At 35.9% G+C, this 27,697-nt stretch overlaps 1 long non-coding RNA gene across 2 annotated transcripts in view; it reads left to right on the top strand.

The window, feature by feature from the left end:
* The window catches only part of LOC125280508, a 92,941-nt gene that overhangs the window by 64,308 nt on the left and 936 nt on the right, over positions 1-27,697 (top strand). Inside the window, exon 1 of one of the 2 annotated variants that reach the window (XR_007187633.1) lies at positions 22,040-22,461. The exons of the other annotated variant lie outside the window; for it this stretch is intronic. This is a non-coding gene — a long non-coding RNA (uncharacterized LOC125280508). Of the gene's footprint in view, positions 1-22,039; positions 22,462-27,697 lie in introns of those variants that run through there. 2 annotated transcript variants of the gene reach the window in all.

The following is a 27,697-nucleotide window of genomic DNA, read 5'->3' as shown; positions in this document are numbered from 1 at the left end:
TGACAGAACCAGGCTAATATGGTCATACTTCCTGGTTCTAATAAGAACTCTAGCTGCTGCGTTTTGGACCAGCTGTAGTTTGTTTAACAGGCGAACGGAACAACCACCCAGTAGAGCGTTACAGTAATCTAGCCTTGAGGTCATGAACGCATGAACTAATTGTTCTGCATTTGTCATTGAGAGCATATGTCGTAGTTTAGATGTACTGTTAAGATGAAAGAATGCGGTTTTACAGATGCTAGAAACATGGCTTTCAAATGAAAGATTGGTATCAAAGAGTACACCCAGGTTCCTAACTGATGACAAAGACTTAACAGAGCAGCCATCAAGTGTTAGACAGTATTCTAGGTTATTACGTGAATACGTTTTTGGGCCAGAAATTAGAATCTGTTTTTTTCTGAATTTAATAGTAAGAAATTACTGGTCATTCAATTTTTTATATCAGCTATGCATTCCGTTAATTTTGTGAATTGGTAAGTTTTGTCAGGGCGTGAAGAAATATAGAGATGAGTCCATATTGAACTTGTGATTGATATGACATCTCTTCGTTTACTATTACAAACTGATAGCGTTCAGATAAGTAAGATTTGAACCATGCCAATGCAATTCGACTAATGCCAACATAATTTTCAAGTCTATTCAATAGAATATTGTGGTCGATAGTGTCAAAAGCAGCACTGAGATCTAGTAACACTAATTGAGAGATACAACCACGATCTGATGATAAGAGCAAATCATTTGTAACTCTAATGAGAGCAGTCTCAGTACTATGGTACGGTCTAAATCCGTTATTAAGAGGTTTAATAATAGCCAGCTTAAAAGTTTTCGGTACATATCCTAGTGATAATGTTACATACAGAGGAGGTCTGAGACACAGGTAAGGTTTACGATGTTTATTGAGACAACCAGAGCAGTGAGCAGGTGAGTGAAGCCAGATAAAGTTAGTAATGATCAATGACAGAGATACTGATACTTGATTTCTTCTAGGAGTCGTGGATGGCGGATGGTCCTTGGAGCTGAAGACACACAGAGACACTCACGGAAGACAGGAGAACACGGAGGATCTAGGAAACACACTGGAGACAGGTAAGTAGTCGTTTGAGGAGTCTGTAAGGTAAGCATTCGGGTAAGTATGCGTTAACTAGACCGGACAATGACTGTGTGGCTGTGAGTGTCTCTTATAGTGCTGCTGATTGGGATGGTGATGAGTGTCAGGTGTGCGTGATCAGAACTCTGGTGAGGGAGTGCGTCTTGATTGGGTGAGTGAAGAGCCTGGCGTGTCTGTGACAGATAAAGATTAATTAACAATATTAAGAAGAGGATCTATGACCACTGGAAGCATCTCTTTCAATAGCTCAGTCGGTATAGGGTCTAACATACATGTTGTTGATTTTGATGATTTAACAAGTTTAGACAATTCTTCCTGTCCTAAAGCAACGAATCAATGGAATTTTTCCTCGGGGACACTACAGTGCTCTGTCAGACGCAATACTGTAGTAGGCGGTTGCATGGTTTTAATTTTCCCTCTAATATTGTCTATCTTGCAAGTAAAGAAGTTAATAAAGTCATTACTGCTGTGCTGTTTGGAAACATCAGAAGTTGAAGCTCTATTTCTCGTTAATTTAGCCAATGTATCAAATAAATACCTAGGGTTGTGTTTATTTTCTTCTAAAAGATTTGAGAAATAAGCAGATCTAGCAGTTTTTAAGGCCTTTCTATACTCAATCATTCTCTCTCTGCACAAAATGTGAAAAACGTCTAGTTTTGTTTTCTTCCAGCTGCGCTCCATTTTTTTCTGGCAGCTCTCTTAAGGGCCCGAGTGTGCTCGTTGTACCACAGTGTTGAATTAGTTTCCTTAATCTTCTTTAAGAGCAGAGGAGCAACTGAGTCTAATGTGCTGGAAAGACATAGTCAATAGTTTCTGTTGCAACATCGAGGTCTTCTAAGCTATCTGGTATGCTAAGGCAATGAAACTGATCAGAATATTTATAAAGCAATCTTTAGTGGAAGTGATGGTTCTACCATATTTATTGCAGGGTGGTGGTTTTGCAGCCTTGGCTAAATGTAGTATACACAAGACTAAATAATGATCTGAGATGTCATCGCTCTGCTGCAGAATTTCAACGGCATCAATATCGATTCCATGTGACAATATTAGATCTAAAGTATGATTACGACAATCAGTGGGTCCTGACACGTGTTGTCTAACTACAATAGAGTTTAGAATGTCTATAAATGCCAATCCCAATGCGTCTTTATCATTATCTACATGAATATTAAAATCATCAACAACAAGGGCTTTATCCGCAGCTAGTACTAACTAGAAAATCAGCAAATTCTTTGATAAAGTCTGTATGGTGCCCTGGTGGCCTGGATACAGTAGCCAGCACAAATGTCAACTTACATAACGTTACATAAAGCACCATCACTTTGAAGGAATTATATTTGAAAGTCTTTTGAGTAATACTGAAGATATTACTATAAATTACAGCCTTTCTATATCAGATTTATTTCCACATATGAATGAGGCCTGAAACCGATCTGAGAATATCGGAAGCCATGTGCTTTTTTTCCTGCTTACATGTTCGTTGGTCAAACCCGAACTGTGCCACATGGGAGGAAAAAATCGTAGTTGGGTCACTTGAACCATGTAATATAAATGCAGCCTAAGTGTCTGCTTTGTGTTCTGTGACACAAATCGTGCTGCGTTGGATCTTGTTCTGGCCTCCAGAGTGTGAGTGTGTCAAATGAAGTACTCTTTGTGCTTTAATGTGTTCTGTCTCAATTGTGTGCCTTTATACTTCCCTTAAATGCTCAAATGTGCCCTTGTGTCAGATAGAAAAATAGACTCTTGAAAAGATAAAAGATTTGATGCCATTGCATCTGTTAGTTTATAATAACAATGCTGGTTGCAAGTGACAGCAGTTTAGAAGATCAGGCTGAACAGTTTAAAACAGTTTAAGGAGTCTCAACTCTGGGGAAGAAGTATGAATTTTGAACGATTTTTGATTTTGATCAATTATTAATCATACTTACAGGTTGAGATTCAGAGGAGCAAGCTGGTCCAAATAAACTGAGCATTGATCCATATTTTAAGACCAAGCATTTTTGTGAATCCTGCATTCAACCAAAGACTGGTTGAACTCCCTGAGGTTTGAGAATCAGTCGTCATTAAAATGACGGGAACACAACAAAAGATTTTCCCTGGTGTCTGTGCGCACAATAAGGGGCGGGCAATATGCATTCATTCACTTAGAGCTATGTTACAAACTACATGAAAGGTAATTTTCAAAAATCCATAATAGGTGCACTTTAGCTGTGGTCTTGCAGGATTAAAGGTGGGGTATGTATTTTTTCAACAACACTGTTTGGAAGTTAGTCGGCGACACCAACAATAAACATCTAACCAATCAGCATTAGGGGGCGTATGACAGAAAGAGAGATGATGAGACACAGTACAAAACAGCTCAAAAGAATATCACTGGAATAAAGGTTTATGACTGGGCAAGCGCTTTAGGACAAGCGTTAACTCCCTGAGGTCTGAAAACGCGCCGGCGCGTTTTGCAGGATTTCTTTCACATTGCAGCAAAACAGACTTAAAATACTCCGTCATTTCTTGTCATAGAGACATAAGTAATATATCAATTGAAACTATAGACTGTCTTCTTTTATTTGTGTACACTCAGAGTAAAAACACAATGTTGTGCTTTTTGTAAAATAAAGAAAACTAACATGATGCGTGATCTCTCCTCTCCCTCTGAACGAAGTCCAATCTGATAGTTCTCAGAAAATGAACTGTAACTTATGAATACTAATGACAAAAAAAATGACACTTACGTCTAAAGAAACGTTGAAATGTCAGGTTTTACATCGTGCAAGTCAAATCGAAAACAAACATTCTCTGTTTATGTAATCTGTATGAAAAGAGAGCCATGTCAGAAATCTGTGATTCAGCTCATTATCCGCTAATGCGGCCACGCCCACGGAGCCAGTGCTATTCAGACGCAAATTCAGAGGCAATACATGCATTCATCGTCTCAGTTGTGTATTTATTGTCTTGAAAAGTGTTTATTTGGATGTTAAAGCAATGGTTAGCGATCTCTAGAAGACATGCCGTTAGTTCCTAGTTCCTTTTCTTCTTTATATGAATTTGTGGCCTAAAGGTGTACAGAGAGCGCCCTCCGGCTGCAAGTATGATTTGAAAACACCATTCCTGAAATGTCCTCTTCTTCTTTAGAATAATTTGTGGACTAAAGGTGTACAGAGAGCGCCCTCCGGCCGCAAGTATGAATTGAAAACACAGTATCCAGCACTCATAGTGATGACAATAAATATTACTTCTCAGTATAGAAAATTGACATAAATATATAAGAATCCATCAATATTTCTCCAAATGTGCATGCTTTTAAGCTAAAAGCCTATATGAAATGCCATAGAGGTAACATAATTGTTCAGACACTTTGCATCACAGAAATACATTATATTTTAAAGAATATAATAGAATACCATTATTTTAAATTGTAATAATATTTCACAGTATTGCTGTTTATGATGAGCTGAGACATTATTACAGAGGGTTTTTTTCACAGCCTACCTGACTGAAAGGCCTCATTAATATGCAAGTCATTTCAGGTCATTATTATGTGATTCTTTTGTCTTCTCAGGTGTAAATAGCCCATTATTCATGCAGATTCACGCCTCCACGCATACAGTGTTTCTTGACAAAAAGTGTCTTACAAAAACTAAATCAATATATTGTTTTATATGAAGGAGTAGGCAGCATAATTTTTACATAATTCTGAAGCAAAAACTCTAGTCTACAACCTCCAATAACCAGAAGTCTTGTGAACACAGATTTAATATACTTTTTTTGGCCTTATTTCAGTGACTTAAGTTTTTTGTTTTTTCAATAACCACGCATAAACATTATTCCTTCAAAAATACAAACATGTAAATACATGTTCCTCACATATTATTGTAGCCTAGTTTGTGCTGAATACAGTGTAATGACACTGTATTCAGCAATGTATTCAGTCATTTATATGTTTATGAACAACTGAAAAAAGCACAAATGTCAGGGCATGTCAAAACTTCTCCAAGCCCCAAATCAGCCTCAGACTCCAGAGGGTTAATATTAGAAAAGCTATCCAGCACTGGAGAGAGCTAAGTGGGAAGGCCTAAAAACAGATGCAGAGGCTGTTTTGATTCCACTTCTCATGTGAGTAACACTGGGTTTGAGTGTCATTGATTGTCTGGGGCTGCTGTGCTGTTGGTGACTAACAAACTTTTGTTTCTATTTACTCTTGTGTACTGTATGTTTTTGTGCTTCCTTCCTTCCCTCAACCTTTAACTTTAAGGCCCTCCCATTGCCTAACACAATATTCAATGGACTCCTATACAGGCTAAAGTATTTCCTCCGGTATTTCTGCTGTAGTTATGACAAAGCTGCTTTTTTTAAACTTTAAAGTCTCTCTATAACTCAAATATATATACTTTTTAGACAAGAATAGGCAACTAGAAATACATATCTGTGGAAATCAGAATTATACTTGTAATTGTATATATCTTTTTCATTTTAATTAAATTATTATTATAAGACAAGATTTAAATTATATTAAAATAATAAGAGTGATTAACCTGATTGAGTACTACTGTTTTTGACAATTCCAGGAATTCCATAGACTTGGTAAACCCAGCCTGATCTACCTGCGATTTGATTTCGCCCGGCAACTCAGTCTGGAGCACAACCGTCAATCCAATTCCTTTTAATCTCTCGACGATGCTGAATGACTTCTTTAGTTTAGCAAACAAATCGCTCAAGTGGGTGTAAATACCACTTACTTTCATGATTTTTTGCACAACCTGCAAAAATCGCTCGATGCCATTGCTGCTTCTGCAAACCGCTGATCAATGCTACAAACCAATACAAACTAAACCTGTCTGGAGTTTTCGCGTTGCTCTGCAAAGTACGTCACCCAGATCATTGATCTGATTGGTTGAAGGACTATCCAATTGCATGAATAACGCTTGTTGATCATGCCTCTTGTGCAGTATAAAATACATAGCAGACTCCCCAGACCAATGTTCAATTTTAAATTGAGCTTGGTCTGGTGATAGCCAGACAAGGAATTCCATTCTTTAAATACAATTTCAGGCAAATAAGCAAACTGGACACTTTCTTCCCCCATTCAATCTTCCAGACTGATAAAGTAGACAGAGAAGAAAGCATTGCCAATTATCCTTAGCTCTAAATTGGTTTCACTCATTATATGAGGCTTTGAGAACACAATCAGGAAGGCACAACAACAGCAACCTGATTCTCCAGGCTGCCTTTTTGTCCCAAAAAGGTTGCTATATTATGTTGCTGGGTGTGCTCTTCATGAAGGCTAATTACTTTCACTGTCATTTTTTCCTTGGTCTTACGTCTTGATGAATTTTGTCACAGAGCTGTCTCCATCAAAACTCAGTAATCATGGTGGTGGACAGATTTTCCAAGGCCTGCCATTTTGTGTCTCTGGTCATTACTATACTGCATAAAGAAGTTGTTTGATTGTCTAATACTATTAATTGCAACACCGTGATGCATGAGTTTGGAATCTAGTTGTCACAAATGATACTTGAATATTGAATGCTAATTGTGATGCAGTAATGGTTTATTGTAAATGTTGACAGGTGTCAAAGTTGCCCTTGGGGGCTGTCAAATTCCAAACTCAAGTGGAACAGCATTACTTGCCTGATTAAACACTGACGTGAACAGCAGTGCATCTAGAGCAGCTCATGATTTATGAAAATACATGTGGGCAGCCATCGTAAAAAAAGGAGTGATCTGAGCACTGAGCATGACCTACGTGTGTACGTGCCTGCCACTAACCAAGGACTCATTTGTTTGATTGAAGTGTCCTGTGTGAACAACTATTTTGCTGAGACCTCCACTGCATGATCTCTGAATGATGTTATGGCCTATTTGCATGACAGAAGGATGTTTTCTATGAAATCAAGTGGTCTGTTTAATCAGAGACTGTAAACGGCAAGGACAATCCACTCATATATGAATAATTGCAGCAATTGCAGCTCTCAATATGGCGCTCATAATCCCGCCTTATAGTTAAAAGAGCCAGTTGCCTTTTTGATAGAGGCCTTGCAATGATTAAAGGGTTAGTTCACCCAAAAATGAAAATTGTGCCATTAATTACTCACTCTCATGTCGTTCCACACCCGTAAGATCTTCGTTCATCTTCTGAACACAGTTTGTGCAGCAAAAGAACAAAATAGCGACTTTATTCAACAATATCTAGTGATTAGAGATCTGCACGGGCTTTAAACTGAGGTCCGAACCCGGCCCATACCCGAGATCGTTTGACCCGACCCGTATGCAAACGCGAACAGTACTGTTATAGTTTAACCCCAACCCGAAATCTGTTGCTATGGATGTACCATTCTTGCTATCATAAGCCAAGACAGCTTTGTAAGACCTACACTGCACGTAACCGCTGAGCTATTTATTGTTTGAATGACAAGATCATATCATACAACGTTAGACATAGAAGTAGAAGAAATGCACAGAATCCATTTGACATGTGTGCCGTGTTGTGACCGAAAGAGTGTGTGAGAGCAGGATCACATGCACAAAACAGTTAATATATAAATGTGAATTATAAATGTGCTCCTACTCTCGTCGGCTCTTTCGATTTCACCAAAATTATCTTAACCCTCTATGGTACAGAGTTGCCATATGGCAACAATTAATTTCTACGCATTCCCTTGTTATTCAGAAAAAAAATACAATACATTGCACTATGGGAATTAAAAGGGTAGGCCTTAAGGTTGCCATTGATGTTCTGTTTTTAACCCTTTGATGCACAAGCTATGAAAACCCCTTCTAATGCGCAACATGGGTCAAAAATGACCCGTATTCATTTCCTATATAATTCCAATAACTGTTGAGTGTTTCTTTGCTGAATCTTTAAAAGAAATTTATTTTGTCATTTATTTATTCCAGGTATTCCTTAAATATCTTGTTTTTGATTGACAAAAATCATTATGTTCATTTTTTCTTTCTTACTTTATAAACAAACACAGTTTTTGGTTTGTCTACATCAATTGTACACACATGGGTCAAAAATGACCCGTATTCATTTTCTATGGTATTTCAGTCAAGACTGAGTGTTTATTTGCTGAATCTTTGAAAGAAATGTATTTTATCATTTATTTATTCCAGGTATTCCTTAAATATCTTGTTTTTGATTTTAACAAATCATTGTGTTTATTTTTTCTTTCTTTTTTTATAAACAAACACAGCGTTTGTATTTCTACATCAATTTTACACACATGGGTCAAAAATGACCCATATAGAAACCTTTGCAAATTTTCACAAGTAGGAACATATTTACTGCAGACAACTACTCATCCACCACACATTTCACGTCTCAACATGGCTGCTTTTGTATATTTGATGGATGAAAGTCATATTATATTTCATATAATAGGCTATATATTGTATTTCATAATTTGTATTTTTTGTCATAAACCTATGCTACTGGTCACCTTTTACATCTATCAGTGTTCCTGAAAAGTAACAGTTTTGAACAAGGTTTCTGTCCAACAGTGAAAATATATAATAAGTGTATTTGAATTTGAATATTTGAATATTCTTGTGCTTTTGAATTTCTTTATCTAGAGTGTTAGCGGCTGGTCCTCAACAGAACTGAGGTGGATGATGACATCACTGTGAAAAAAAGCTAAAAGTATACTTTGCGCACAAATGCAATTTAAATGTGTATGTGCAGGTTGCACATACACAGTTACAGAAATCCGGCAGAAATTATAAAAAGTTACAAAAATCTGTATGCTGATCCTCACATACGCATACAAAAGTGAAGTATACTTTGGCCTTTAGAATGGTAATGACACAAAAAAAAAAAATTCATTCAAAAAGAAAGGAAAAATTAAAATAAGGATTTGTTTATTGAGTAATAGATGGAATAATGAATGATAAAATTAATTTATTGTAATATATGCGATATAGAAAGTAATAACTCATTCAGGTCACTTTAGACCCATGTTGTATATGTCCAAAACTGTTACTTTTCAGGAACGCTGACAGACATAAAGGATGACCAATTGCATTGATTTATGACAAAAAATTAAAAATTATGAAATATATAGCCTAATATATTAAATATAATAAGACTTACATCCATAAAATATACAAAAGTAGCCTTGTTAAGATGTGAAATGTGTGGCAGATGAACAGTTGTCTGCAGTAAATATGTTCCTACTTGCAAAATATGGGTCATTTTTGACCCATGTGTGTAAAATTGATGTAGAAACTGTGTTTGTTTATAAAGTAAGAAAGAAAAAATAAACATAATTATTTGTAGAAAATCAAAAACAAGATATTTAAGGAATACCTGGAATAAATAAATGATAAAATACATTTCTTTCAAAGATTCAGCAAATAAACACTCAGTCTTGACTGAAATACCATAGAAAATGAATACGGGTCATTTTTGACCCATGTGTGTAAAATTGATGTAGACAAACAAAAACTGTGTTTGTTTATAAAGTAAGAAAGAAAAAATGAACATAATGATTTTTTACAATCAAAAACAAGATATTTAAGGAATACCTGGAATAAATGAATGATAAAATACATTTCTTTTAAAGATTCAGCAAAGAAACACTCAACCGTTATTGAAATTACATAGGAAATGAATACGGGTCATTTTTGACCCATGTTGCGCATTAGAAGGGTAGTGATACAAAAATGATTTTTATTAAAAAAGTAAGAAAGAAAAAATGAAAATGAGGATTTGTGATGATCAAAAACAAGTTAATTGAGGAATACCTGGAATACTGAATGATGAAATTAATTTCTTGCAAAGATATAGAAAATAAAAACTCAGCCGGGTCATTTTTGACCCATGTTATGCATCAAAGGGTTAATTCCCATGACATTTGAATGTCCCTCAAAAACTCTTTCCCACTGTCACCCTCACATGGAAGACACCTGTTGAAGTGCTCCAAATTGCTCTATTTACCTAATCTCTTCTCAAGGGTTTTTTTTGCAGCATCTTTGATAAGTAAATTAGAAAGTTTTGTTCACAAATCAACATAGTTTTACTGTAAATTGATTAAATATCAATGCTGCCATATGGCAACGCTGTACCACAATGGGAAAATAGGTATGTTGCCATATCTCTTGTACAGAGTTAGCTCTTCCATGTGATGACAGTGAGGATGAGTTAGCCAAATGATAGGGAATTATAGGGATTTAATGATAAGGACTTATCTAATTATTTTTGGTTTGCGTTAGTATATAAATGTATCAATTTCTAAAAGAAATCAAAATTATATAGAAAAAACATTTTCCATTGTGGTACAGAGTTGCCATATGGCAACGTTTTCCTAAAATTTCATTGTTAGAGCATAATGCGTAACATAGAGGGTTAATTTGTGTTCCGAAAGTCTTACGGGTGTGGAACGACAGGGTGAGTAATTAATGACAGAATTTTCATTTTGGGGTGAACTAACCCTTTAAAATAGAGCTCCTGCCTTAGTTAAGAGAGCGTACATGTACACACTGCAAAAAAATGACTTCTTAATGAGTTTTTCATTTGTTTGTCATGTTGCACTGTACAGCCCTGTAAATATATGAATTTTAGTATTTTCAGATGGTTAGTTTTTATTTGTTGCATTGTGGATTACAGTTGTGTTCTCAGCTCTTGCTTTGCCCTAAAGCATGTCAGCAATCTAGATATATCTAATCAAAAATGTTGAAAACTATTTTGAAATTAGGTGTCCTTTGAATGTATGAAAACAATTAAACATGCTTTGATTCCAGCTTCAAGAAGCAGATCTACAAACCACGGACACTGCTCTGTTCTGTTCTGACTGATCTTATATGGAGTTACATCAGCATGCATTTTCTTCCTCGGTTCAATCTAATGGAAAACTAGAAAAGCACACCATCTGTTAAACACCCAAGCACTGTTTTCCCAACAGACAAATACACTTTAAAGGTCAAGCCTTCTTGCTAGTGTACTATAGTGCTGATAGAATCTCTCCTATCAACTTATGCAATCAAATGTAAATTTTAACCTCTCTTCACAAGCATTTCCATAAAAAGCGTATCAGTAAAGGCTCTTCATTTATGCATATAGCATCCACTCTTCCATGCAGCTGTTTTGTGGAGAGTCTGAGATCTCAATTCTGAGTTCTCAAGTTTTGAAAGCCTTTTTACACAATCCTGCTCTCCTGACTATTATATTTATGTGAGAGACAATGTCATGCCAAGGAAACTTTTGCTTATATCAGCATGAGTGCTTTGATTCCTCTACATTTCCTCTAATATTATTTGCTAATTTAGTCTAAACAGTGTTCATGATAAGCCCTGATACTCAGGACCTAAGTACCTGTGAAAGACTTCTGCTATTATCCATGTAGAAAACGTTAACAAAAGCTACCATTTCAGGCTCGACAGCATTCATTAACAAAAATAATTGGCTGACCTCCTCGCTTATATGTGCTCAGTCCAATAAAATGAGATTGAAAACCTTACCTGAACTGAGCATTACCTTCTCCAAACCAGCCTGAGTTGCACGTAACAGTCAATACCTGTTATCTGGCTTTCCAATGATAAATGCCAGCATTGTATTGACTCTACTGCGGGTCACTGCTTAGCTCTCCACACCTGTTTTACTTTGACAAATAACCAACGAACTTCCAGGTCTTTTAACCCTGTCAGATACTGTGTCCAATAACATCTGCCAAATTTAGAATGCCATCTGCTTGCTGAGACTAAGAATCTAAAACCCTGGAAACCTGATTGAAAACTCTGAGCTTATAACTGGTGCCAGCTAGGAAGAACTCTGTGAGTGTCTATGAAGATCTATGAAGATTTCTGGATGTTGGCCACCATATATATAAATATTCAAATCCATCAGTTACACCCCCCCCCCCCCCCCCCCCAAAAAAAAAAGAAACCAAAGACTGAGACTCTTAATGTCAAACAAATGTCTGTAGTAATACAGAGCAGGATGCTGTTTTGCACAATTTCAATATATAATATATATATATTTATATATATATATATTTTTTTTTTTTTTTGGGTTCTGTTGTCTGTTAGAAAGACAGACTGGTTGGCATTATGTTAATTTACATGAAACATGCTGCTTGAGGACTAAGCTATATTACTGTAAACATCTAAAAAGGTATCTTGAAGTTTAGCATGCAATGTACTTTTATTTACTCAACAGACATGAAAAGGCTTTCAACCATCCAACACATCATAATGTTTAGTGTAAACAAGATTTGTTTATTCCTATAATTACATAAGCAGTATGTACAGCATATGTCTTCATAATCATTTACAGCAACAAAGGATCTTTATATCTTATATATTTTTATGTGTGATATGAATGTTATTTCCAACTTGACTGTCCCAGATCTGCTCTCTGGCTTTGGCAGGGACTTTTTGTACTTTTGGAAATTATTGGACATAAGTGCAATTTTCAAGAGTTTGTTAGTTATGAAATAGGACTGTGATACAGGCTTTTGGAAAAAGGTGGCTAGTCACCTCTTTTGCAAGAGAGAAGACAGTGGAGGTCTTTTCTCTTCAATAAGGTCTTTTTATTAACACTTTTAATTATTTTTTTTTATTTTTAGTCGTAGTAGTAGAAGAAATATTTATTAACACTTTGTATAATTTTTTATTTGTTGTATAATAGTAGTAGAAGAATTATTAGTAATATTATATTTTAATTTTAGACCTGTAGTCAGTAAATGGTTTGTTTTCACTGAACATCTTTAAAATTTCACTGACCTACTGACATAGAGGTCTGTTCTCACAGGAGGACACACTTTTTTTTTTACTAATACAATATTTATTCGATATTTTATCTGTATTATAAGTTGTGAAGTTTTAGGTGGATATTCGACACTCCTGTATATTTGAGGATTATAAGTGAGCTGTACATATTATCTTTGACATTCATTTTACCTTAAAGGGGTAAACATTTTTATTTGAACGCTCTGTTTTAAGGGGTGTGTCTGCTGTGAGACGTCAGTGTAAACGCCCACTGCTGTGATTGGCTAACATATGGAATAGCTAAGTATTACTCTCTCAAAAACTTTTAGCACATTTTTACTATTACAGCTCTCAATGTTAACTGATGTCATGAAACGTGTTGATTATATTTAGGTCTATGGCATTATATTTAGATCGTGGCATGAAAGGTTGCAGTGATGAGCATGTAGCTGATTACAGATATGTTGAGCACATTTAAGCAGTGATCTTGACATTGCAACTCAGTTTCTGCACATTAACGAATGCTTTGCAGTGCAAACACACTGTAAATAAGAGATTCGTTGATTATTACGGGAGTTTTGCTCAGTCACTCAGTCACTAATAAACTCACGCTGTTTGATTGACAGCTCCAGCGATTGCAAAGGGAGCGTTTCTTTGATCACTTTCTATTTATAATTTAATCACAGTTTAAATAACAGATTATTTTCATCCTACTTAGAGAAACAATGAAGTTGATCTTGAAAGTCATCACTGGTTTGATTTACTGGCACATAGACAAAGAACATCTGATTGTACATGAATCATTAAAAATCAGAAATATTGGTCACAGATCAGGCATTAGAATTAACACGGTTACTTACATGTTGTCGCATTACTGTTAAGTCCATATAATAAAAGTCTGTTTGCAAAGCCTGCTCCAAAATTGCGACTGATTTACCAAAGAATCTACAGTGAAATGTACCACATAAAAAAAATAAATAATGCTCAACTGAGACATTCACATTGTTGAAAATAAATAAAATAACCATATTCCTAGCATTAGGATCCTTTGGAAGGTATTCGCTCTTCCTCATCTCACTAACGCCAGTGGGCAGGTCCAAAGTTGCAATGGTGAAGTAGGTGTTGATTTTCTTCTGCAGAGGTGGTCCTTCACCTAAATAGGCAAATTCCAGGATGAGTCGTTCTCTGGGCTTTGTAATAATAAAAGCTGTTTTTGGATTAACAAGGAAGTTTTCAGTTCTGAAACCTACAGGGTATTCATATAGTATGATGACCTCTTATATATCAAAAGCTAAAGGAAAAATTGATTTCTCAGTTCATGACCCCTTTAATGAGTGAATGAACGCATATTCCAAATGCCAAATCGACAGCTGTGATAAATTCTGAATGACCTTAAAGGTTTCACAGGGAGCTTTGTGCTTTGAGTGACACGTGGCAGATTGCGATCAAAAATGATCCAATATAATTTAAGTCTGTCTCTTTGTGTGTGTGATGTATTATTCACACTTGCTGACATGTCCTCTGCAGTTTTATAAGACACTGATATTACAGCTGTTTAAAAGTCAGAATTGTCAGATAGAGGCATTTAAGTTAAACATTGATCCACACTCATTTACATTTCAAATCTGCCACTCAGAAACCTTGTTGTGATTCTGTGCTCTGTGTGAGATTCTGCTTCCTCTGTCTCTGCTGAATTACTCGACTTATTTACACCTGCGAGCACACTGAGAACTTGGCCTCGTCTTTGAAGTGGTATTTGCTTTGCATATGCATATCATGAATATTCATGTTTGAGGTTAGCTTTTAAAAAGCTATTACCTTCGATTGTAAAGCTTAGCCAAGAACCATAGTAACTGCATGATGGTTCCTTAGAGGACTAAACAATTGTTATGGCCAAAACAGTGAAGTCATAAAAACTATTTACTGGGGTAATCAGTAATTACTGGAAAAAATAAGCATGTTTACAAGCCAAAAATTTGCTTAAAGGTGAGAAATGGGCATCTAATGAGCATATAGGTGGAGTCAGAAAGTGCATTATTTTAAGAATGCATTCATTATTGAGTGAATGGCTGAAATTGCCATAAATTGCTTAGACTAGTCTTAAACGTTTCGTTATCTATTTTTTTTTTTCTTCAAGGCTTATTTTCATCAAGACCGGTTCTGACTTATAAAAATGTAGATATTTCTAATTTGAATTGGAAAAATAAGACTGATTACTTGTCTAACTGCTAGTTGGTCAAACTAGTTCCTAAGTTTATGCAACTGAATGTTTATATTACTATATGCTTGATTGTACGTGCCTGTTAGTAATGGATGTAGCTAAAGCAGGTTGTCCACATATTATTGGCCTTGTTGTGTATTCATTCTGCAGTTAGAGGGCAAACAAAACAAAAACTAGAGAAAATACCATCAGTCATGGCAGGGAACTAATGACACACAGCGTGCTGCATACACATTCCCATAAAAAAACGTTTACTGAGGAAGTGACATTTAACATGTAAATCTCTTCATGCTCAACTTTCACTCCTAATGTAGACTCACTAGAGAGCGCGTCGTGACTGCACTGGGCGATAAATAGATTACGGCAAATATGGTGAGGGAATGAATGAGCCGCTGCACACAATACCCTCTGCAACCACTTATACAGAGTAACTCTTCCGGAGAGTTTATCTGGAGTTAGATTGAAGGAGAAACACTGAAGGCAGAGATGAGGGAGAGCCACAGCCATATCACCATGTAGCCCAAGACTGGTAGCCCAGTGAGGTTAAACAGGGTTGAGCCTGGTCAGTACCTGGATGAGAGATCTCCCGGGAAATACAGGTTGCTGCTGGAAGAGGTGTTAGTGAGGCGAGCAGGGGGTGCTCACCCAGTGTGGGTCCTAATGCCCCATTGTAGTGACAGGGGCTCTATACTGTAACAATCACCATCCTTCGGATAAGATTAAACAGAGGTCCTGACTGTCTGTGGTCATTAAAAAAATGGCATGGCACTTCTTTTTAAAATTGTGTAGGGGTGAAACCTCGGTGTCCTGGCCAAATTCCCTCCATTGGCTTTTATCAATAATGGCCTTCTAATAAGCCCCATCCTTTGAATTGGCTCTTTCCCTCTCTCTTCTCTGGTTGCCGTTGCCTCATCCAAATGGTCCAAATGCTGGTGGTTAAAGAGAGACGCCTGATGTGATTGTAAAGCGCTTTGGATGTACAGTAGTACATATGCTAAATAAATTGTTGGTTGTTTCGTTCGTATCTTCTATATGTGGAAAAGCTGTATGTTCTCATTCATGTCAATGGTAATATTTATAATAAATATTGCAGTTTTTATTATAAAATATTTATCTCTGCACACGTTTTTTAAATTCACATGCCCTCATACTCTTTAATGAAAACAACTTCTCTCACTTGCAGCAACATCTCTTCTCTGATGATGTGTTTACTGGCGTGAGGGCGGGACAACCTGTCACTCACATGACATCACAGCAATAGCAGTCTCTAATGATCCAACCATCCAATCAATTCCCAATGGACAAAATCAAGTCCTGTCCAACATTTTTTCTTCTTCGAGAAGCCGTTTCTATGGAGCCTCGCACATGACATGCAGGGAAAAAATAGTAGGCTAATTCATTCCCTCAATTTGCTAAATCGTACGCACAATTTATACGTCAAGGGGATGAATTAGTAAATTTGGTGCACGATTTAGCAAATCACAGGAACGAAATAGTAAATCAAGCGCATTATTTAACAAATTGAGGGAACAAAATAATAAATCGTCCAGGGCTCCGTAGGTTTCACTTGGATATCACAATGGGGACGAATACTATCGCAACTTCTCTGACTTTAACATCCATGGAACTTTCTATTGCTTAAAAGGTCTATATGGTTCTTTCAAAATTTTTCACTGAAAAATAAAACTTTGGGGAGTTACAAATGGTCCTTCCTGGCCCCTTTATGTTTAAGAGTATACCAGTTTTCCTATGGGCTTTAGTCTTAAGAGCTGCAAAAAAGTAGCATCTACATCTACAATACTTTACTATAATGAAATATGTGTGAGTTAAATATTGATTGAAATAAAATGCATGTCTTTAGAATACACATTTACGTTTGAATGGCCATCAATAGAGAAAGATGCTTGTTGGTAGTAGAATGGTATAATTACAACCAGAATTATATACCAGCAGGGGTTAATGTGGTTATCTAGCTAAATAAAAGCTTTAATTTGGCCAATGGAGAAATCTTATCTTTAAATATGCAATTTTAAGTGTATAATAATGATTTTTTTACCCAAAGAAGATTGTCAAATCAGCTAAACAGATTTAACATCAGAAATAAAGCCACATGGTCCAGATTCTTAAACATCTGCTACAGATAGATAAGAACAGTTATAACCAGTTTTGAATAAATGTCAATTGCTCACCATATGAACTCCAGGAACATTTTTTCTGCACTAAATTCTCACCACTTAAGCTTCAGGGACTTTTCTTTAGTTTTTCATTATTTTTTTCCCCATTTTCTCAGTTGTTTTCTTGAAATTTCAGCATAATGACAGTGACTATAGGTGGTCTGCATGTAGAAAGCAGTAAACATGACATCCTGCTGATTAAGACACGCAGTAAGACAAAGACAGGATGTTGTAATTGTAAAGAAGTAATTCATTCAATAATGTAAAAATGTGAAAATTCTGACATTATTTTTTGTCATAATTTTTGGATAAGAATTGTTTGCTGATTACCCAAAATCTCTTTTGTGTTGCATAGAAATTTTCATTTTTGAGTGAAGTAACCTTTAAGTAGTGAAAAACACATTGTAATATCCTGCTGTTACTTTTCCCCCAATCAGTAGGATGTAATGTACAAGATTTCCTGTACAATCACGCAGACCACCTGCTGCTGTTTGATCATCCTGACATTTCAGACATAGGATTGAAAAAAAAAAAAAAAAATTCGAATTGAACATTCATGACGTGTATTTTTGGAGGTTTAGGCTTGTTCTAGTTCTGTTTTGTGTTCCATTGGGACGTCTGTTTAGCATCAGGAGCTGTTGAAGAAGACTGAGGAAGTCCAGTGGGACCACACAAACCAATGTTCCAACACAGGCCAACATGTGCATTGAAAAACAACCATTTGCGGCTGTGGTGTCAAGGGATTTATTTGTTTACCCTGTTGTCACAGTGTCTTAAAATAACTAATTTTATTGCATATAATTCTAAAAATTTGCTACTGTGAAAAAAGCTTGGGAAAGTGTTGTGAGACTGTACAAGATGAATGACTAGCGTCCCAGATTCAGTGTTTGTGTGGGTGTGTGTCTCTTTGGGTATGAGTGTGTGTGTGTGTGAGTGTGCAATTCCATGCATGGTTGTCTTGCATATAGAGATTATAATGTCACCGGATTGCCTCTCCATCAGTGTGTCTCACAGTCAGACTGTGTGTGTGTTTATTGCGTGTGTGCTTGTTTGTATTTTTATAGCATTCCTTTCTCTCTGTTCCATGACTATCTCTAGTGTGTGCGTTTTTGCTCAGCATGATCTCATTAGTCGAGATTCTTCAATTAGGGCAACTTTTCTGTCTGGATGTTTAAAAAAAAAAAAAATTCTAGCTTAGATATTATATTATATTTTCTATGTGCGACTGCTTGTGTGGATTTATGAAAGCAGCCATCATACATATGCCTTTATTTCAAAGTTGTTGTTGTCTGCAAGCAAGGTTAGCTCTTCACAACAGGTACATTTGAATTAAACAACCATTGATTTACACTAGGATGACAATCAAAGCACCCTGGCAACAAACAATGTCCTCGATAGCAAAAAGAGCAATGTTTACTTGATTGTTGCAGGCCATTCAGATAGTCTCCTTGGTGGGTGTGTAATATTTATGTAGCAACTCTACTTGGACCAATGGCTCTCGAAGTTCGCAAGCCAAGTACCACATCTGAGCAAATCAGAACATTCTCGTACCACCTAGTTACAACAATATTGCTCTAATTTATTAGATTTTGAAATCAAGATTGAGGACGTGTGAGTGACATATTGATTAATATCAATATTTTTATATGTAAGATATATCATGGTTGTGCAAGATTCTTATCAGTCCTTTGACTGGTCCTTTACTAAAAATGGAATCATACAGCAGACCGTAACAATTTGGGTCCTAATTCTGATTCTTTTTAATTATTCTGGTTCAATAATAATAATAATAATAATAATAATAATAATAATAATAATAATAATAATATTATTATTATTCCATAATGATATTTATTTACAAAAGTACCGAATACAAAACTCACAGGAGAAATAGGAGAGCAAGGTGATAAAAACTAAAAGTCCATGAAAACAGAACTTAAACCTTACAATTACAATGTATACAAGCTCATTTAGAACATAAACACTACATGTATTTTGGGACAGAGTAGACTATAATAAATCTTCTGCATTTCTAGAAGCGTATGGAACTGCTAGATCACCCTGTTTACATTGTCAATCAATGCCATGCTGAATCCAATGTTTCTGAATCAGCTTGTCTTCGTGAAGTTGAGCATCTAGATCAGGGGTGCCCAATCCTGTTCTTGGAGTTCTACCTACCAGTTATTATTTTTATTTTATTTTATTTATTTTTTTATTTGAGATCACCTCAGTTTATGACATTCATTTATGCCATCTTGGCAAAATAAACTAATGTGTGATCAGTGCCATCAGCATGTAGCTTGGGAAAGGTTATCATATATGCCTATGCTATGCACTAAACTCTTATTAAATTAAAATCAAGTGTCCATATTTTGCATGTTATGTTATTTAAAGGTATTGAAAATGCCAATGGTAAAAAAAAAAAAAAAAAAAAAAAAAACTCTGTAAGATCAGAATTGAAAAATAGAATTGAAAATCTCCAATCCATAATTACACATCATTTAGAGTATGTAAATGAGTTTTCTAAGATAACTGCAGACAAAGGCATTCCTCCTTCATATGCTAAAGATATCCATAATCATCCTCTTCCTTTTCCCCTCTAGGACCTCTGGAAAGATTGCACTTGTAATCCAGGACAGGTTACACGTTTAACCGTAAGAGGGATTTATTATATTATGCAATCTCTTCTTCCATGAAGTAATGATCAGATTTCATCACACTGAATGTAAACTTAAACACACATACAATTTCTTCTTCATTAGTGCCGGGGCAGATGGGAGCCTTTGTGCGGTGCTGTTTTTGAAGCCCTCGGCTTATTGAAGCCTCAGTCAAATTACATCACAAATGAAGCTCAGGATCTCCACTGTGGGAAAAACATCTGACCAGTAAAATTCCCTCACATATATGTAGACACTTTTTTTCAGTACCTTTGAGAAAGAAAAAAAGAAAGGCAAGCAGTAGAAACACTCTTTTTTTTTTTTAATACTCAGTCCTTTTTCCTGTTCCTTAATGGAAAGAAAAATTGGCTAATGACTGTCGTCAGCTCTTGACAGCGGTTACTGAAGAGCTCGCCTCAGTCCATTTAAAGACCACGATCATCTGGCGGGCAAACACTTTGTTTTTTCCACATATTTAAAAAAAAGGGGTACTTTGTCACAGCGTGCTAAAAGGGCTTCGGGGGACCATATCTTTCATTTTATTGTCTCCTGTTACGTGTTCCTCCACTGCTGTCGGTCTGTAATGGGAAAAAGAGGCTGGAACATGATTTTAATCTTATTAGAAATGACTGCCTTAATGTAAAAGGTACTGCTGAGCATTTTTCCTCTGGCCAAGGACTAAATGCAGTGTTATATGAAAGATGCCATGTTAATTTTTAGGATAGATTTGTTGCATGCTAGCCAGATCACTCAAGCTTAGAAATGGGCCACCCTTGTCAATATATTTAACACAGCACATATATATTATATCACAAAATATATGGGATTCAGTTGATACACATTCTCCTAAAGAAATTTCAATATAGTGACTTTTATCTAGACTTTTATATAATAGAGATTTATTTGATCAAGAATATAGTAAACAGTAATGCGGTGACATATTATTACAATTTAAAATAACTATTTTCTTTTTTCTATGATCCTTCAAAAATCATTTTAATATGCTGATTTGGTGCTCAAAGGTGTCCTAGAACGCTTTTTCACAAGATGTAATATAAGTCTATGGTGTCCCCTGAATGTGTCTGTGAAGTTTCAGCTCAAAATACCCCATAGATTTTTTTTTTTTTTGTTCATTTTTTTAACTGCCTATTTTGGGGCATCATTAAATATGTGCCGATTCAGCACGCTTCCCCTTTAAATGCTCACCCCCATTTTAAACAAATGAGATTTACAAAAGAAGGAGGAAACAATGGTGTTTGAGACTCACTGTATATGTCATTTCCATGTACTGAACTCTTGTTATTCAACTATGCCAACTATGTTATTCAATTTTCAATTCTATGGCACCTTCAAGAAACATTTCTTATTATCAATGTTGAAAACAGTTGTGCTGCTTAACATTTTTGTGGAAAGTGTAAAACCGTGATTTTTTTCTTTACATTTCTTTACAAATGTATAAGTCTTCACTTTTACTCTATGTAATGCCTCCTTGATAATGAAAAACTATTAATTTCTTAAAAAAAAAAAAAAAGCTTACGGACCCCAACATTTTGAGCAGTATTAAAATATAATCTATATTTTATATGTAATATTTTTAGCTTGAGCCCAAATCAGTGTAACACATTATAATTAGCCTATATATTTTAGTTTATTTTGTAACAAACATGTTGTGTTTGAATTTTGAATAATTTAAATAGTTGATTATATTTGAAGTGAAACATCATGAGACAGGAGACATTGCAGTAGTGAACATTGAACGATCCATGCATGTGGATTAAAACAGTTAATCGCTTTGATGCCGTGCCTGAACACCGTTTATCCCTTCACAGTGGCGAATATCGGACGGGGCACGCAGGGCTATTAAATTATTATTATTATTATTATTATTATTATGCTACTTTTATTATTATAATATTGTAATTAATTTGCCCCGCAATATCATAGCGCATCACCGCGCATAACCGATGCGCTGCGAGTGAGGATAATAAAATATTAGTTGGATAACGTTACTCCTCATTTAAAAAAAACAACTTGTTTAACACGAAATATTTTTCCTCACTATGGACCACAAGAGAGACATCAAGAAAATATATTTTCTTATATTAATATATATATTAATCGTCTCTAAGAGGATATGCGCCGTTAATGCCGCGACAGATGCCAAAAGCTCTGTCAGTTTTTACTTTCAGTTTCTGTAGCAGTCGCGGCTCTGTATGAGCAGGTGGGGCAGAGCCTCACCAAAATTTCATCCTAACATATAGGCCTACCCCTATGTACACTGAATTAATAATAAATTATGGATGTGTTCAGCATTCTGCAACAAATATTTTTCAGATTTTCTAGACTATTTTAAGTCGTAAAGTGAGCAGGATATATTAAAATGAAGAGCATGGATTCGGCAGGCATGTATTCATAATACTAAGCGGGGTAGCCGGTCTCAGAGCCCTTCCCAGCTCTACAGCGCCACCACAACTGTCCTATGTAAATCTGTGGTGTAAAATGGAACTGCAGCACCCCGCTTATTTCCACGTTTAAACAACACCTCACGTACACCTCGCTCTAGACCAAGACGATATCCTGCTTCAGATGTGTCTGCTTCAGGTCAGTAACTGTTTGACATGTCTGTTCTTCCTATGTGGAGTAGCGTATCAAATTAATGAGAGTATAAACCCTTTAATTTAAACGTGCTCATGTTAATAGCTTTTATAGTAGTTCTGTTGTTTATGTTTGTTCTGAAAATAGACTTTTTTCCTCACTCGAATTCCTACATAACTATTCTAAAACAATATTCTAAAACAAAATTCGGAAGCAATAAATACTACAGTTCTAAGATTCTGTGTGTTGTGTGTACTAAAGTATGTCAATCATCATTAGGGCGCCACCCTCAGGCTGAATAACGCAAGGGCATTCGAGTTCTGCCAAAAGTCCCTGCGTTCCATTCGGAAGGGCTCATCCCTATGCCCTAATGCCTTCAAATGGCTTACCCTCCGGAGTGAGAGCTTCGAAGGGATGAAGGGTGTAGGGGTAAAAAAACTCTTCTTTTGGAACGCACTTCTGCGTCATCTTAACAAGACAATCAAAGAGGAGTAAATTGTGTAAGCTAGCTGCGCCATTTGTTTAGCGTTAGTTAGTTTATTTATTTATTTATTTTAGGTTTATCGCATGTAGGCTATATTGTGTCTATGTATTTTAAACATTTGAATGGACTGATAAAGGGAGCTGTAAAGTATTTTTGTTTAAGTACAGTGTCGTTTTGACCATAATAATGTACCTAATCTAACTCGTTTAAATATTACAGTAGCTAGTATAGAAAAATACTATATATACATGTATAGGTAAAATCGAACTTCTATAACCTCCTGTACCTATTCTGTGACGATAAAGAACTTCCCTGTGCAAAGGATCATAGGTGCCTGAAGTGTCCATCTGTTGTACCCTTCGAAATCCTTCATTCCGAAGGGCCCTTTGAAGTGGCCAGTTTTGAGCACTTCGGTTTGGAACGACCCTTCAACATGGCGGCCATGATTATTTTCACTCCGAAGTGCCCTTCGGAAGGCGATATATCCCGTTTGGAACGCACCGAGTGTGTCTGATGTGTTCAGCGATTAGAATATTAATGGCTATCATAAACTAGCGCTTAGACCCAGAATCTACCCTACCTATATTTATGGCCAGAAGCCGCTACTGTTGTCTAGTGAGACTTCACCCGCATAACTCTCACGCAAAGTTTGCATATTGTTTGTGTGATATCAACTGGCTCGGCTTCATGGTTTAAAATGGAAATATTTTCAATATTGCGACGTGACATTTTTCTTTAAAATGATGGACACTGATTCAGATAGCCTATCGTTTCCCGTGATAATAAAATTAAGTATGCAAAATTATTAAATAAATGAGTAAAAAAAGAAAACGCAAACTTAAACTTGTTTGTGTTAAACGGTCCCATGTGATGGGATGTGGACTCTGCGTTGTGTGTGTATATGCGTAAAACCTTCAACAGGTCTCTGGCTGACTCTCCACCCACTGGACAGAGGAAATGACTGGACAAACGAAGAATAAATATTAGGATGCAGCATGCATTGTGCGACTCAAAAACATCTTTGGCTCCGTGAGCCACCAGACATCCTCCTCTCAGTATAGCTTAACGTTAACTAAGCTTAAAACATAAAACTTGACATATCAGTAAACAATAAACATATCAGAACAATAACAAATATATTACGTTACACAATGACATACCTGGACAAACGAAATTAGGATGCAGCATGTAGCCTATTGTGCGACTCAAAAACATCTGTTAGAAAATAACAACACATAAGCCATGCGAGCATACAAACAATATTAACTTCGACAAAACGGCACATCAGTGTAATCCCACATTGTAAATCAAGAAAAAAACACTCCAAAGAACACTTTTTGACACAAACATAAACTAATATTTTGAAATTATACTAACGTTACCTTTGGCTCCGTGAGCCACCAGACATCCTCCTCTCAGTATAGCTTTTTTAGGCCAAAACATTTTTTGTCACATACAGCAAACATCTCCTCACTATCCGCTAGCTGCCTGTCCCCTGAACACACTGTAAAAAAACGCGGTCTCTGTAGTCGCCACAAGCTCCAAAAACAGCAACAAAAACAAAATGGTGCAGCCTGGACCACGAATCATAATAAACACGCTCCAGCCAATAACCGACAAGAATGATTTTAAATGCGTGTTCATGACTGTTTCAGGAAGCACGGATGGGAGGAGAGGAGGAGGAGGGAGGGTCTAGCTAGCCTCTGTTTTGTTTGACAACACTTCGAACGTCAACAGGAAGTTACTCCACCCAGGATCGCTTAGAGCACCTTTAACTAAACTAGGAGCGAACACGCCCAAAGTTAAGATTTTCTTAAAGAGGCAGTACACTTCATTACACTTCATTACAAAATCATATAGAAAACTCCAAAAATATACATACCAGCATAATTAAATCAAAGGATAATATTCAAAATAAGAGAATCCGTTTTTACTTAGAAAGAAATTATTTTGAAAATAATAATGTTAATTTTACACTCGTTACATTTGCTTAAAACTTCTGCGAATAATTTGCTGATGCAGGTACAAAAAGACATTTACCTGCAAAAAAAAAAAAAAAAAAAAAAACAATTCTTGCCTCCCCCAGCAAATGTCGCCCATGGTTAGTTGCATAAATCACACAACGATGGAGATAAATAACAAAACAGTCTTTAATGAACAAATCCAAAAGGAAACACATAGGAGAATCTCAGAAAATATAACACAACCACAATAAAACAACAGAGAACAAAGAACTGTGAGAAATGAGGACTATAAAACACTAACTAATCAACAAAAACTGAAACAGGTGCATAACATAATCAGTAACCATGTAAACTAAATAGGGAAACAGGCAGGCAGGCAGACAGGGAAAACCAAAACTAAAACGCAAACAAACAGAACATAAACCTCAAATGAAGATTGCAGATCCCTGGGAAAATGTCATCTCAGTGACATCAGTGTTTCTTCAAAGCTGTGTACTGGATTGTAGAGAGCAATAGACACATTGAAGGGAACATCATAATCAAAGCACAAAGCAAAGGGACCTCAGCAGGTCCCACTGATTAGTCAATATTATTGGAGTGTGGAAATAGGCATTTTGAAAATGTGAAACCCCTAAAGACCAGATGAAAAGAGGAAAAACACAACAAAACTCTTGACTTGCTGTAAGAAAACTGGGTAACACTTTATTTTAGGGTCTTTTAACTAGTTGCTTATTAGCATGCATATTACTAGAATATTGGCTGTTTATTAGAACTTATTAAGCACATGCCTTGTTCTGCATGACCATATGCTACATTCTTAATCCTACCCAATACCTAAACTTAACAACTACCTTACTAAATATTAATAAGCAGTAAAGAGTTTCTTGAGGGAAAAGTCATAGTTAATAGGCTATATGTGTTCCCTATACTAAAGTGTTACCGAAAACTCAATTTTACATAATTAAGTTTTTGCTATTTAGAGCCACCATTGTCAGTTTTCATGTGACAAAAGTGACAATTTGGGGTCGATTTAAAATGTGATCAGTGGCAATTTTATTCATGAACACATTGCAGATTTGGCTACAGTGTTCACAAAGACAATTTACAGACAGAATAAAAGTGTAGAAAAATATTTAATGTTTAAAATGCTAATTTTACAATAATTGAAGTTATTGTAGAAAAATTACATTATATGCATTGAATGAGATCAAGAACTGTATATTAATTAACGTGAAAGTCGCAGGTATATTTATAGGGTGCAGTTGTTGATTGAATCCAGGCCTGCAAAACTATATTTTTCTGATCTGTCAGCTCAGTATAAAATACCGTCCCTAAATCTAGGGCCAGCTTCCCAATCTCAAAGACTGCTGAACAGGGAGAAAGTGCCTGCTATATTTAGCCCACATGGCATGCTTTGAAACATCAGGAATGCAGAGAGAGAGAGGGGTAAGGAGCAAAGGAGAAAGTGTAAGAATGGCTGAGAGCCAATCTTTTGTCACAGGAGTCGTTCTGTGGATGGATTGTTATATATTTGTAATTTACTCATGCTCCTTCATAAGTTCCGAGGAGTTTCTTAACAGAAGCAAATTGCCCTGCTGCCTGATACTCCTGCATGTGCAATCGATTCTGCAGGTTGTAAATTAACCCAGCCTGCCTCTCAATGAACGCCACAAGGGGGGATAATTTTAGAGCTACAAGCCGCCAGACATTTTTATAAGAGATTCATCTGTTATTTTTATTTATGATGACCAAACAGAAAACAATTTCTTCTAATTAGGAAAAATTAGGAAGAATTTTCCTTAGAATGTGCGGCAGTTGGTAGTAGGCTATAATAAATTACGTGACTCAGTTGAACCACCAGAATATGCTGTGTCTTGAGACTGTCCTCCAAAAAAAATGACCCTATAGGCCTTATTACAACCTATATTTACGCTTTAAAGTCATTGCATATTGTTATTGCAATGCTTTGCCGATTGAGCTACGCGAAACACAAAATATGACGCAGATAAAAGGGAACAATGCATTAAAATGAAAGTGTCCTGTTGTCGTGAGGGGCGCATTTTTACCAAACGGTCCTATGAGTCGTATTTCATGAATTAAAATGAAAGTGTCCTGATTAATGTTAATGTCCTTAGTTAATGTTTGAACTAACGTAAACTAACAATAACGTCAATGTTAATAAAAAACAGACAAACTCTGAATTGTTGAATTGTTCATTCATGTTAGTTCACAGTGCTTTAACTGATGTTAACAGATAAAACGTTAATTTTAAAAATGTGTTTGTGAATATTGAAATTAACATGAACTAACAATGAACAATATGTATACAGCATTTATTAATCTTAGTTAATGTTAAATTAATTAAGTTAATAAACTAATGTTAACTAATGTTAATAAATGGAACCTTATTATAAAGTTTATTCTTTTTGGATAAATTGACTTAATGGCTTATAGTTGTCTCTGTGTATTAAGATATATTAAGATATGAGTATTTAAACATTGAAAATTTACACACCTTTAAAAAAAAAAAAAAAAAAATTAAGCCAATTGAATTTGGAAAAGGTCTTGAATTTGGAGATCTTTGACATGGTGAATGAGTGCTGTCAGTGCATCAGATGTAGAGTGGTCATGTATTATTAAGACTGATCATTGACCTTTCATAACCTCAATGGTTCCTGGCTAATAGGATCATAAAATCGATACGAAACAAAAGAAATGGGATATCTGTGCCCCAAGGCTGAGAGAAACCATGTTGGCCTGCATAGTTTTACTGCATCTTATGTAGGCAACAAAG

The sequence above is a fragment of the Megalobrama amblycephala genome, linkage group LG1 (genome assembly GCF_018812025.1).
Source record: "Megalobrama amblycephala isolate DHTTF-2021 linkage group LG1, ASM1881202v1, whole genome shotgun sequence".
NCBI classification, from domain to species: domain Eukaryota; kingdom Metazoa; phylum Chordata; class Actinopteri; order Cypriniformes; family Xenocyprididae; genus Megalobrama; species Megalobrama amblycephala.
The sequence above is the reverse complement of the archived record's forward strand: the minus strand, read 5'-3'. Positions and strand labels throughout refer to the sequence as shown.